Genomic DNA, 12613 nt, shown 5'->3' with positions numbered 1-12613 from the left:
ATCTCACTGAACAAGATTCTTGCTTATAAATAGAACAAAATGCAGACTTTATGAAGTAATTACAAAATTACACATTTCCGGTTGGTTATTATGCCTTTTAGATGAAACAGAATTCTGCCACTTAGAGCATATTAACATTTTTGTTTAACTAGTATTAGTTATATTACTTAGCCAATGGTGTTTTCTCCAGATAAATCTAATTAGAGTTAGAAATGGATTATGTACAGGGTTCCCATTAAAAAAATCATTTTCACTGTGGGAAAACTTGTTATGATCATTTCAAGTGGCCACACATTTATGCAATTGGACTAATTAATGTTTAAAACTCAAGCATGGTCCACGCATGGAACTATTTGGAGTGTTTTAAATGGATTGTTTAGAAATACTATACTATTTTTAGAAATACTGTGCTTAAATAAAAGCAAGTGAAATGGCAGTTGTTTCAGCACCATAGCCAGCACCAGTTCCTGCTCGCTGTTGATGGACAGGTGAGTTGTGGCCACTTTGCTCTTAGGGGTAATGTTAACGTGAATGCCGATATTCAAGTTCTTTATGAAAATATGTTTTCAGTTCTCATGCAGGTACCTAGGAGTAGAATTGCTATATTGTGTAGCATGTTTGTGTTTCATGTTAGAAAAAACAGCCAAAGTATTTTCCAAAGTAGCTGCCCATTTTTACATTCCCACGAGGCATGTGTTTAGATTCCAGTTCTCCCTCCTCACTGCCTAGCTCTTTGTCTGGCTCTGTCCCCGGAGTTTTGACTAAAGCCATGCTCACACATGTGTCTCATCATCATGTTGTTATTTGTATACCTAGTAACTAATCACAGTGACCATCATTTGGTGTACTGATTGGTCATTCCTATATCTCTTTTGGTGAAATGGCTATTTAGATAGTTTGCCCATTTTTTAAACTGGGTCATTTGACTCATTAGTAATCTAAAAGAGTTTTTTGGTTTTTGGTATATTTTTCTTTTTATTCCAGATATGTCTTGTATCAGATTTGTGATTTGAAATGTGTTTCTCTCAATGTCTGACTTGAATTTTTATTTTATTAGTGGTGGTTTTTGAAGTGCAAGAGTGTTTAATGTTGCTAAAATCCTGTTAATATTTTTCCTTCATTGCTTATGTTTTTGATGTCCTAAGGAATCTGTGCCTAATGCAATGTTGTGAAGATTTACTCCTCTGCTTTTTATCTAGTTTTTTAGTTCTCACATTTATTGATGTGTAATAATAAAACTATGCTTTTATATGAAATAAGGTAGACATGACATGCAAAAAGATGAATTTAAACATTACAGTATACCATATACAAAAATTAATGTAAAAGAGCCACATGTTTCTTTTTATATTTCATGTTAATTTGTTCTTAATAGATTTAAATATGGGATATCTTATTTCTTAAAAGTAAAAAAAAAGATGGCAATTATCTGTGGTAAGATATTAACATCTACTAACATTATTAATGTATACCTGGATAAATGGCGTGACTATACTTTCTGCTTTTTAAAATATAAAAGTGATTTAATCCACAGGTGTTGCTATACATTAAAAGCAGAGTTCTCCCTTTTTTTGCTCTGATGAATCTCAGTGCTCAGAAGTTAACACTTTTAGCCCGTGCTTACCCTTCCACATTTTTCTGAGATAGACAGCTTTCCTATGTGGCTCTGCTCTGACTGCTTGTTCTTAACTAAGGTGAATCTGTCCTTGTTTTCACTTTGCAGCTTGAGCTTTATACTCTTGTGCATAGACTCTGGCCTCGTCATTCACTGTATGTTGACCACTTAGGTAATGAGAGCATGGTGTTCATTGGGTGTGTGTACCACGATTTATTTGTCATCTCCTTTCCTTTTCAGCATTTAGACTGTGTCCACTTTTTTCTATTTTATACTGAACTGCTTTGACCATTTAATGCATGTACTTTTGTGCCTGAGCACTGTCACTCAGGGCTGGGGGTTTCCTGACTCTGTGTAGTTTCTCTGCCTGCAGTGTGAGTGTACACTTTGTCTGTTACCATCTGATGCAAGCACTTTACAGAAAGATACTTTTCCTGTTTCTGACCTTGTCTGAGGAGCATTCTCTGAGAAGGCTTGGATGCACAGTCCTGATGTAACATAGGAGGGTGGCATGGATCCGAAATGCTCAGCATGCCCGCTGGCACCCCTTGGTCTTCACCATCCGGGCACACAGGGCTCTCCCTGGTCCAAAACCATTGAGCGTGCGGGCAGCTCTCCCTGTCTGCCTCTAGGTACTGTGTTAGCAGGGACAGTCTGCTGCTTAAACAGGGAGCACAGCACAGGAAGAGGCAGAATTGGCGAATCTACAGCTTAGATCTCCATTCTTCACCTCCTCTCAGCAGTTAGAATTCCAGGGTTGTTGACTTTTACCCTGCCTTTTTTCATAGCACCTGTGCCTACCTGCCTGCCTGCCTGCCTGCCTGCCTGCCTGCCTGCCTGCTTGCCTGCCTGCCTGTCTTGTCTGTCTTTTTGAGACAGGGTCAAGGATGGCCTAGAGCTCACTTTGTAGCTCAGGTTAGTCTCAAACTCATAATGATCCTCCTGCCTTAGCCTCCTGTGCTAAGTAAGGCATGTGCCACCACACCTGGCTCCATGCATTTCTAATACATTTGTTTTGTGATATTTTCAAGGAGCTTTTAGCAATAAGGCATAGGGTTTTACTTTTTCTCTGGGTCTGCTGTTTAAATCCACTTGCAGACTTTTCTGAAGATGATGCATCTGCCTGGTCTGCTTGTTTCCGGGTGGGGTATGGTACTGCCTTCTCTTCCAGGCAGAATTATAGTGTTGCTTTCTCAGTGGCTTAGTGTGTACCACTCTGAGGACTTCCGCTGCATGCCTGGCTTAGCAGGGGCTGCATCTTTCTCGTCCTCTCTTCCCTTACTTATTCTTTGCGAGGCCTTGGCTCCTCACCACTTTGCCATAGTAGCTTGCCTCTGCTCACCAGTGAGCTCATGTTACACACCTGTTCAGCTTGGACCCTTCCACCCACCCCACCCCTGATTTATCACTGTGCTCTCAGGCTCCTTCCTGTCCCCACAGCACCCGCCCCAGAACAGTGGTCTTCCTGCAGAGGCTCCCATGTCAGGAAACTGCAGCTCCATCCTTTCAGTTGTTCTCATCAGAAACCTTCCTGTGGTCCTTGACTCTTTCCTCAGCACCACATGGCTGAGTTTTTGGCTCTGTGTCTCACAGTGGACTTGGAATTGGACTCCTTCCCATTACTGCCACTCCTTCACTGGCCTCGTGATTCTGCCTCACTGGACCCCAGGAGACACCATGGGCCTCCCACTTATACTCCTTCTCCCCCGTCTGTGCTCACCAAGGCAGCCAGAGTGATTACTTACTGCACACACCTTGCCTGACTGCACGCACCTTGCCTTAAAGTATTTCACTTGGAGTGAGACTAAGTTACTGCAGGTCCCATGAAGACGCTAGTGCTGTCCTCTCCAACATTGTTTGGCTTTGTGTCCCTCTCCCACCTGCAGCATCCGTATTCTGCCTTCAGACATCTCCAGCATGCCTGGCGGCTAGGCCCCTGTGCTGGCTGCTTCTACTCAATGCTTTCCTCCCTAACATGAGGTTGATAGGTCCCCTTGGCCCTCGCAGGAGTCTCTGAAATGTCACCTGATAGGATTTTCAGTGCGGTTAAAAAGAGAATATAAAAATAAAAATGGCCTTTATTCTAAGGATGCAGAGAGAAACTCCATGACCACTGGGGCCTGGCTTTCTCTGCTGTACACGTGCTGTGGAGGGCATACGTATAGTTTTTGTCTGGGGTGGTGCCTAAAGGTGGCATTGCTGATGCTGGAGTAGCTGATTGGAACTCTTTTCTCGCCACAAGTAAGTTGCCTGGGGGACTGGGAAGATGACCTCAAGGTAAATGTCCCTTGGTCCCGCCTCCCACTGCTGTAGTGTCCTATCTAGGGCAAAATCCTTTCATCACCTTATGAAAACCTTCCCGCCCTCACACATGAAGCCCTTGGCCCCCACACAGCCACACTGTACTCTCTTGCTGTCTGGTGTCACTCGGCTGTCTCTCCTGGCACGCTTTCTTTTCTTTCTTTTCTTCTTTCAGTGTGAATTCTCCGAGGCAGTTGTTTGGTTTTGCACTTATTTCCAGCATCTTGGAACACAGCTGTGTCCTAGGCACTTGTTGCCGTAGTGATGAACAAATGAGGGAAGTGTCCTCGGCCAGGGTGGGCAAGTGAGCACTGTGGAAGGGAGGGTAGGAATGGGCTTTGATTGGGAAGGTTCTCACTTCTTGGGGTAAGGGCAACTGCCTGATTTGCCCCCCTTTCCTAGTGTACTATAGGGCCCTCAGGAGCAGGAAGCATAGCTCAGTCCTAAACCTAGGCATGTCAAAAATAGGTGTTTAGTAACTTACTTTGTGGGTGCATTTAGAATCCAAATACACCAAAAGTAATTTTAAAAATTGGCATGAAAAATTAAAATGGAAATACGCTTTGTACACATCTATTTTTTCTTGAATACATCTTCCTTAATCTTGATCCAAGATTGCTAGGAAACTCAAGAAGGCTTTGGTCCTTGAATCTCCTGAAGTCGTCGCCTCTCGCCGTGCGTATCTCTTCATGACTCTGTCTGTGGAAGTGCATCTGCCCATGCATTCAGTTTCCCAGGGAAGGAACTGACTTTCTCCAGAAGTGTCAGGGGGCTCCTGCTTTGCAAGGGAAAGCAGCTGAGAGGTAGCCGGGGCTGCTCTTCAGCACCCGAGCTAAGGCAGCCAGACCTGAAAGTGGTGGGCTCCATGGAGTGTTTCCTGCTGCTGCTTCCGGGAGGCGCTTCTCGTAGTCCAAGGAGTGCAGTCTGAACGACTTCAGCTGGTGACATTTGCAACAAGTTTTCACTATAGAGAAGCTCTGTCTGTGCTTGTGTTGAAGGGGAAGGGCTAGCAGGTTGGGTTGAGCACTGCCTGACTGTTGTCACCTTGCTGGTTGCTGCGTACCTTCTGCCAAATCAGTCCTTCCATTGCTGGATGACTTGGGAGTGAGTCCATCATGCACAGTTGACAATGCCGTGAGCTGCGAGCTGTGCCCCCATGTGTGACGCTGCCCTTGTTCCTGTGGTCCTATTTGGTAATGGAATTTTTGTTGTAGGATTTGAAAAATATTATTAGTGCTTAATGAGTTAACCTTAGAGTCATGTAGCACACTTGACATTAATGAGATTTAATGTTAAATTTTATGCTGGGAATTGTTGATTTGGTTTTGGGATTTAATGTATTCTAACTGTTATACATTCCCAATTAATTAGCCATGTGCCTCTATGAGTATAAAAAATGCCAGCCGTAATTACTTCAGGAGTGAATTTTGCCTAACGTCTTTTTTCTCTTCTCATTATTATGATGTTGAAAGAAAACTATTTTCCTTTTTGGGACTCTGGCCACACTATGATCTTGATGATGGCTCTTGAATTCAATGCTTATTCTCTGGTCTAAATGAGCCTCTTCTTTCTCCTCTGCAATTCTCCTTAGGGTAGTCTCTTACAGAAAATCCTTTTATCACACAGATTTCTGAGTATGTGAATTTCATTTAACTTCTGAAATAGTCTTCTAAAGATCCTGTCTTAGGCCAGCCCATCCATGTGAAGAAGAAATAAAATGTAGGATCATTTTATGAAATAGAATAATGCTTTTATGGCTCACATATTTAGGCATCTTTTAATTGGTTTGATCTACCTCCAAATTAAATTATATTCTGTTTAAGCACTATATTTCTTATCATGTTTATATTTTTAATTCTGTACTTAGATTAGTTGATTACATTAAAATCACTCAGTATGCCCTCTCAATTAAGAAGGTTCTAAAGATGAATGGGAATTGAAAATATGGTATGAAAGCTTCTTTGAATAACATTTACCTAAATAGACATAACATAGTAGGTTTTTGGAAATATGCCCTCAAACATTTTAATGGAGTAGTAAGACCAGACTTCTTAGACATACTTGTAGCTCCAAACTGCAGAAGTTTTCACATACTCTAAGGGTATAAAACATAGATAGTGCCCCTGCTCCTGAACAGCTTACTGTTGTATCAGGACAGACAAAAACAATTATTATATATATGATAGAAAACACATTTAAATTGCATATATAATCTTTATGAATGGATACAAGAATGGTAGTACGTGGTCTTAAGGTTCTACCTAGAGCAAAAATATTTCACGTCAAGAAAAACCTAGGAGAACATTTTTATAACCTTGGCATAGGCAAAGATTTTTTTCAGATGTGGTACAAAAGGAACAATTACAAAGTTACAAACTTGAATTACCTAATTTAAAGTGCCATTAAGATGATGAAAAGGTAATCCACAGAATAATAAAACATATTTACAATTAATGCCTGTAATAAAGGATATGTATCCAGAATGCATCAAAATCTTATGCATGTGAGTAATAAAGACAGACAAGATACCGGAAAATAGGCTAAAGGCTGCAACAGCTTCACAGAGGCCTCTCAGATGGCCCAAAAATATATGAAGTGGCATCCAACTTCCTTATCACTGCAGAGGTGCAAATCAAAACCACTGAAAGGTGTTAGGTACTTAGCAGAATCGTGCAGTAAGAAGGCATGAAACATCATGAGTCATACATGGAGACACACGACTCAGTATTGCCAGTGAGAATGGAGACTGGTGCAGCCACTCCAGGAAAATCCAACTCAGTGTAGTAAATCTGGCCAGTTTCTTGCTGTATGTCTCAGCAGTTCCACTACCAGCTGTTTACCTAGAAATTCACACTGTTCTCGGAAGATAATTGCTGGTGTGGTCAGGGCAGCATTACTGGTATTCGCTCAAAGCTGGCGTCTACCCCGTGCTCATCCACAAAGGAAAGGGTAAATCCTGGTGTATTCGCAAGTCTCATTGGAGACAATGATGTGTTGAAGAGTCTTCAACTATCTACAGAAATAGGAATGAATTTGTGTAGTGTTGAATTTGTGTTCATGTGAAGTATAAAGGCAGGCAGAATACTCCATGCTGTGCAGGTTGGGACAGCGTTTGTCCCGGCAGTGGCGTGGCTAGGGTGAGCCCAGGGGTGGCTTCTGGAATTCTAGTGGCAGCCTATTCTGGTCAGAAGGCTGCCGTGTGTGTGTGTGTGTTAAAAATCAGCTAGTTATATGTATTCTCTTCATGCACTCTCTGGAAATTTCTACTTCAGAAACAATGTGTTCTAAAGGCCTGGAGCCAGGGGCTGGGGTATGGCTGGATGGTAGGGTGCTGTCCTGGCATGCGTGAGGCATTGTGTGGGTTATCAGAAAGGGCCTGGAGCTGGGCATGGCTTCCCACATCCTGGTCCCAGCTTCTGGAGAGGCTGAGGGGCCAACTTCCCTTGAGCCCAGGAGTGCAAGACCAGCGACAGCACAATAAGACTGTGTCTCAGAATAAAAAGGAAAACAAAGCCTATGTGTGGGTTAGAGAGAAAGATTACATGCTGGCAATTGTCTTTACTCATGGGACTGTGAATAAATATCGTCCTTTCTTCTCCTACAGTTCTATTTAAGGCCACCTTTTGTGAGCTTACCTGAGTTTTATAACATAGAAAAATAAATTAGTTTAAGTAAATGCACATACTGAGCACGTATGTGTGTGCGTGGCCCAGCACCCTGGAAGAGTCTCTCCAAGATGACCAAGGAAGGCATCCACCCTGGGCAGCTGCAGGTTTCAGCTGCGCCCTGCACCCCAGAACATACTCAGTATCACAGACCTAGCCCTCCGCTTTCTGGCTGTGATCTCATCAGGTCATTGCTTGTTTGACTCAATCAAGCTCAGTTCTAGCTATTATAAAGAACATTTTTTTTTGCTTTTAATGGCAAATTAAGAGCTTATAAAGTCACTTAAAGGATGCAGGCTTCAGGAGAGTTGGTAACAATAACTGCTATGGTGTAGATCAGGATTTTAGATCTGATGCCCACAGGGGTGCAGGTGGGGTGGGAATCTGGGAGGGAACTTGCCTGCAGTGCTGCGCTGACAGTGCCAAGTTGCCGAGATGTGGGTGCGCACAGCAGCGTAGACGTGAGCCGTGTTACCACCTCAGGAAAACATGCCAGAAATGGAAACACGCAATCCACCAGCAGGAAAACCAGAAGTGGCAGAGTTATGGTTCCTACTGTAGTCTCCCTCCTGGAGTTCATGCACTGTGTGCCTTGGATCCAGAGGAGAGCAGGTCACAAGTGGAATGCCCTTGGGACGGAGTCAGGAGACTTGCTCCTTTTCCCGTTAGGGCCTAGGCCTGCGGCGGAAAGAGCTGCAGTACCAGGCTCAGCCTGAAGCCTGGGAGGCGCTGCCATGATTGATCTTAATACCAGCAATTTAACATGAGTTTCCCTTTATTAATATGCCGTTCATTTTTCTAGGTTGTTTTCATAGTTAAGTTCTTATTTGTAATTTTGATTTTTATCAAAATTTTGACTACTCTGATAGTCCTAGGTAAAAAAACTCATTGGAAACCATGTGGTTTTGGCTTGTTTTCATGGTGACAGCAGTCCAGAATAAATGCAGGCAGCCACAAGCAGCCAGGGCTGGGTAAATCGTGAGCACTGTTACTCGGCGGACTCGCTCCTTTTAGAGGTAGGAATAAAATGGAGGTTTGTGCAGGAGTGGTCAAATGAGAGGTTTGTTTTCTGTTGCTGTGAACTCTGCAACTTTAAAACACTGCAGTTGATTATTTTACGGACATGCCCTCAAGCCAGAAGCCTAACAGCTTGCGTGGTCTCTGCTGGTCTCCCAGACAAGAGCCCAAAAGCTGCAAAGAGAGGAGAGTTCCTACTGCTTGACCCCAAGGATCAAACCCCCGTGTCTTTGGACCAAGGTCCGTGTTCCCCTGCTGGGTGTCACCTGAGATCAAACCAGGCCAAAAGGATGATGTTTAACATGTCTTTGTCTTCATGTCTGTTGTCTGGGCATTCTGAGCAGTCACCTTGTCACCCTCTGCTCTTTACTTATGTTGTGTGTTTTTGTTCTTGCTTTTTCGGCCGGTGAAGGCTGAGCCAGACAGTCCAGGCAGCGGCTCGGCTGACTTGTTGCGCTGGACCACTGCCACCACCATGAAAGTCCTGTCCAACACCACGACGACCACCAGGGCCATGCTGCAGGCCATCAGCGACAGGCAGTGGTGGAAGAGGTCTCTGACTTACCTCCGGCCCCTCCAGGTGAGCGCACAGCATTGCAAAGCCAGGCCCCTGGTGTACATCAGTTCTTAGTGCTGCTGCATCTTTGATGATTAAAATAACCTCTGGGGAGATCTAGGCCACCTGTGGGATAGAAGGGAGCCATCTGTTTCACAGAGTGAGATACACACTCGTGGAGGTGCAAAGAACACTGGCACACATTCGAGAGGGGGTGTCGTAGGTAAGAGTTAAAATTGAGTGGGTAAAAAGAAAATGTTTACTTTGGCGGTACTTCTGGCTTGTAGTTGGGCAGAGTGAGGAGCCAGCTTGGGCCATATCTCAGACCTTGGTTACACTCTGAAAGTGCCATCAGGACCAGCATGGAGCAGTTGAGTTGCTTGGAGGGACAGTTCAGCTATTGCTTTCTCTGCTGTCTTCTTTGTGCTCTCGAACTGCAGGCCTTTACTCTCACATTAGAAAACCATATCAGTTTATCCCAAACACTCACTGAGTTTCCCTTCTTTCCTTCCTCCCTCCCTCTCTTCCATTCACCCATCCTTCCTTCCATCCACCCATGGATCCATCCTTCCATCTGTCCTTCCATTTTCCCTTCCATTCATTCTTTCATCTGTCTATGCTTCCATTTTTCCTTCCTTCCATCCACCCACCCATCCATCCATTCTTCATCTAGCCCTGATCCATGCAGCACATTCTCTTTTTCTGTGGGTTAAGTGCTGTGCTCTGCACTGAAGACAGAATGGGGCGACACATGCAGTTAATTCTCTTCTGGATGGCACATCCCTTTCACTGGTAGAAATGCACAAAAGCATCTGTGTGGTGCTGTGACGGTGGTGGTGAGGGCTGTGGAGATGAGTGAGGTGAGGTAAGTGGATCCCAAGTGACACTGGAGAAGGAAGTTGAATGAGAGAGAAGTTAGGCTTCTCAGAAAAGCACCGTTTTGGGCAGCAATGTGATTGAGTCTTGTAGAAATGTACAGAGCCGGGGCTGGGGATTTAGCTCAGCTGCATAAGTACCTGCCTTGCAAGCAGGTGGTCGTGAGTTTGATCCCCGGTACCGATAAAAATGAAAAAGAAATGTACAGAGCCTTCCCGGGTATGTGCTTGACATCCTGTACAACGTAAAGTAGATGTCCCACCTGAAACAAAATACCCCAGAGCCACAGTTAAAGGGGAAAAGGTTTATTTACTGTTTATTTACAGTTTGCTGAGATTTCAGTCCACGGCAAGCAGGCAGGCATGAGCGAGCAAGGGGCAAGCACGGGTCTTTCTGTCCCTAGTATCTTACCCAAGCTACTCAGGGCTGGCAGCAGTCACACCTTAATCACAGTGCCCTTGAGCCTAGCACTGCACCACAAATCTATCCCAGTGTCACACACTTTAGGTCCAGCCATCTGTGAAGAGCCCCTACCTCTGACCATGGGAAGCTTTGAGGGGCATTGAGACAGAGCCATGACAGCAGTCAAGTGTGGTTTGAGCAGCACAAACAAGCAGGAGGAGTGTGGGGGTGAGAGCAAAGGGGAGCAGGATCCTACCCTGAAAGTGCCACATGGGCTTTGGTGTGACGCAGCTGCGTGGCTCTGGGGGTGGAGGGGTGAAGTATGTGCTCACGGCTATCATAGTGAGGTCCTGTTGGTGTTATGCAGGCAGCTGCTGGCAGGAGTGAGGGGAGCAGTGTAGTCATTCTCTGCAGGACAGAGCTGTGGCTTACACCGGAGCGGCTATGAGCAGCTAGCAGAGAGGGACGTGCTGCGGCTGCGCCTAGCGGCTCTGCTGACATTTTGCACATGGGACACAGGGCAGAGGAGGCCAGAGGGTGTGAGCAATGCAGCTGGGTGAGCTGTTCTGCACCTGAATTCAGGGTGAACCTAGGAATCTCTCATCACTTTGTACTTCACGCTGAATTATGATTATGATCATTTTCCTTTTCTCTGTTGGATGTTTCAAGGGTTTCATCCTTAAGTAAAATTTTAACACTGTACTTTTTTGTCTGCATTGCATTCTCCTTGCCAGACAAAATATCCACCGCCTACAAGTTAAGAGGAAAGGTTTATTTGGGCCCAGGGCTTGGAGAGGTTTCAGTCTACAGTCAGCATTACAGACAGGAGATGCTCGGGACATGGCAGACCAAGAGCAGAAGCTCCAGGGAGAAGAGTGTACGTACATGTGTACGTGCATACATATCTACCTACCTGGATAGAGCTATCTCCAGGCCATGCCCACAGGGACTCACCTCCCACCTGCACACCCAGCTGTGATCCCCTCAGTGAAATGAGCTAGTGCCACATACCCACAGTCCAGGGTCACAGTGCCACTCTCATGAATCAATGTCAGACACCCATAGTCCAGTGTCAACCACCCATAACCAATGTAACATACCCCCATGATCTAGTCTCTTCCCCAAAGCCCACCTGTGAGCCCATGAGGCTTTGGGGGAACGTCTAACACTAAGCTACAGTGTTTCTTAAACATCAGCTGTCATAGCAGCAGCAGCAGCATCTTTGCTGTTGCCCTCCTAGTGCTTGGCAGGAGGTAGTTGCACTCACCTGGTAGAGTATCTCTTACTTGGTTCTTCCAGTGAGGAACTTAAGTCTATCTGAGGTGATCATAAAGACCATAATGAACTCTGCTAAGGAACCTATGGGGTTGTTCTCGGGGAGGCTGAGAACAAGTCTTCAAGGTGTATGTGGGTGAGAGTAGCTGTGAAAGCATCAGCGAAGGAAAGAGGCAGTGTCACTGTTCCCTTGCTATGAATAGGTCAGGCTTGAGTGGTGGCTGGGCTGAGCTGGGCTGGGCAGAGTGGATCCCTCAGGCAGCCTACCTGGCCTGGAGGACCCTGGGCCCCAGGATGCAAGCAGGGTGGTTCAGTGGAGTGGTTAAGACTGATTAACATCTCAAAGACTGGTGTTAGTCAGCCTCCTTCAGATCTTCTGCTCTTGGCTCTTTACTGGTTTTTCCAGCTGGGCAGCAAGGCACACAAGATGACCGCCTGGAGTCACTGTCCTGGCACTGAGGAGGAGGACTCACTCTGTGTGTGAGGATGGCTGCTTGATGTTTCTGACTGAGGTCAGAGGAACCAGAAAACAAGAGGTGCTAGCAGCAGGTCGCAGTGCTGCTCTTCTGTGTGCTGTCACACCTAGGTCCCTTGCTGGATGTCTGTGTCCGACCCCATCCAGTCACAGAGGCACCTCAGGTTTCTCCTGAAATCCCCTTCCTTCCCTGGCCCATGCCCATTTCAGTCACTAGTCTTCACATTGTTTTGCTTAGGGGCAAGAATTCGGTGGCTCTTACTCAGCTGGAACTGTAGTCAATGAAGACCTAGGAAAGCAAGGATGTCATCCTTTTTATGAATCAGTCATGGCGAATCCCTTTGTTGCTGAGGTAAGAGCAGTATCTCTCACACACAGGCTTTCCTGTTGTCTACTGTGGACGGTGCAAAGGAAAACTGAAATTCTCCTGC

The 12613-nt window shown here is 45.4% G+C and overlaps 1 pseudogene; it reads left to right on the top strand.

The window, feature by feature from the left end:
• LOC100719074 (NBAS subunit of NRZ tethering complex-like) overlaps positions 1–12613 on the top strand; it is a 228700-nt pseudogene that overhangs the window by 132455 nt on the left and 83632 nt on the right.

Source organism: Cavia porcellus, unplaced genomic scaffold, assembly GCF_034190915.1.
Source record: "Cavia porcellus strain 051 isolate PalLab524CR breed Dunkin Hartley unplaced genomic scaffold, mCavPor4.1 scaffold_8, whole genome shotgun sequence".
NCBI lineage: Eukaryota > Metazoa > Chordata > Mammalia > Rodentia > Caviidae > Cavia > Cavia porcellus.
The sequence above is the reverse complement of the archived record's forward strand: the minus strand, read 5'-3'. Positions and strand labels throughout refer to the sequence as shown.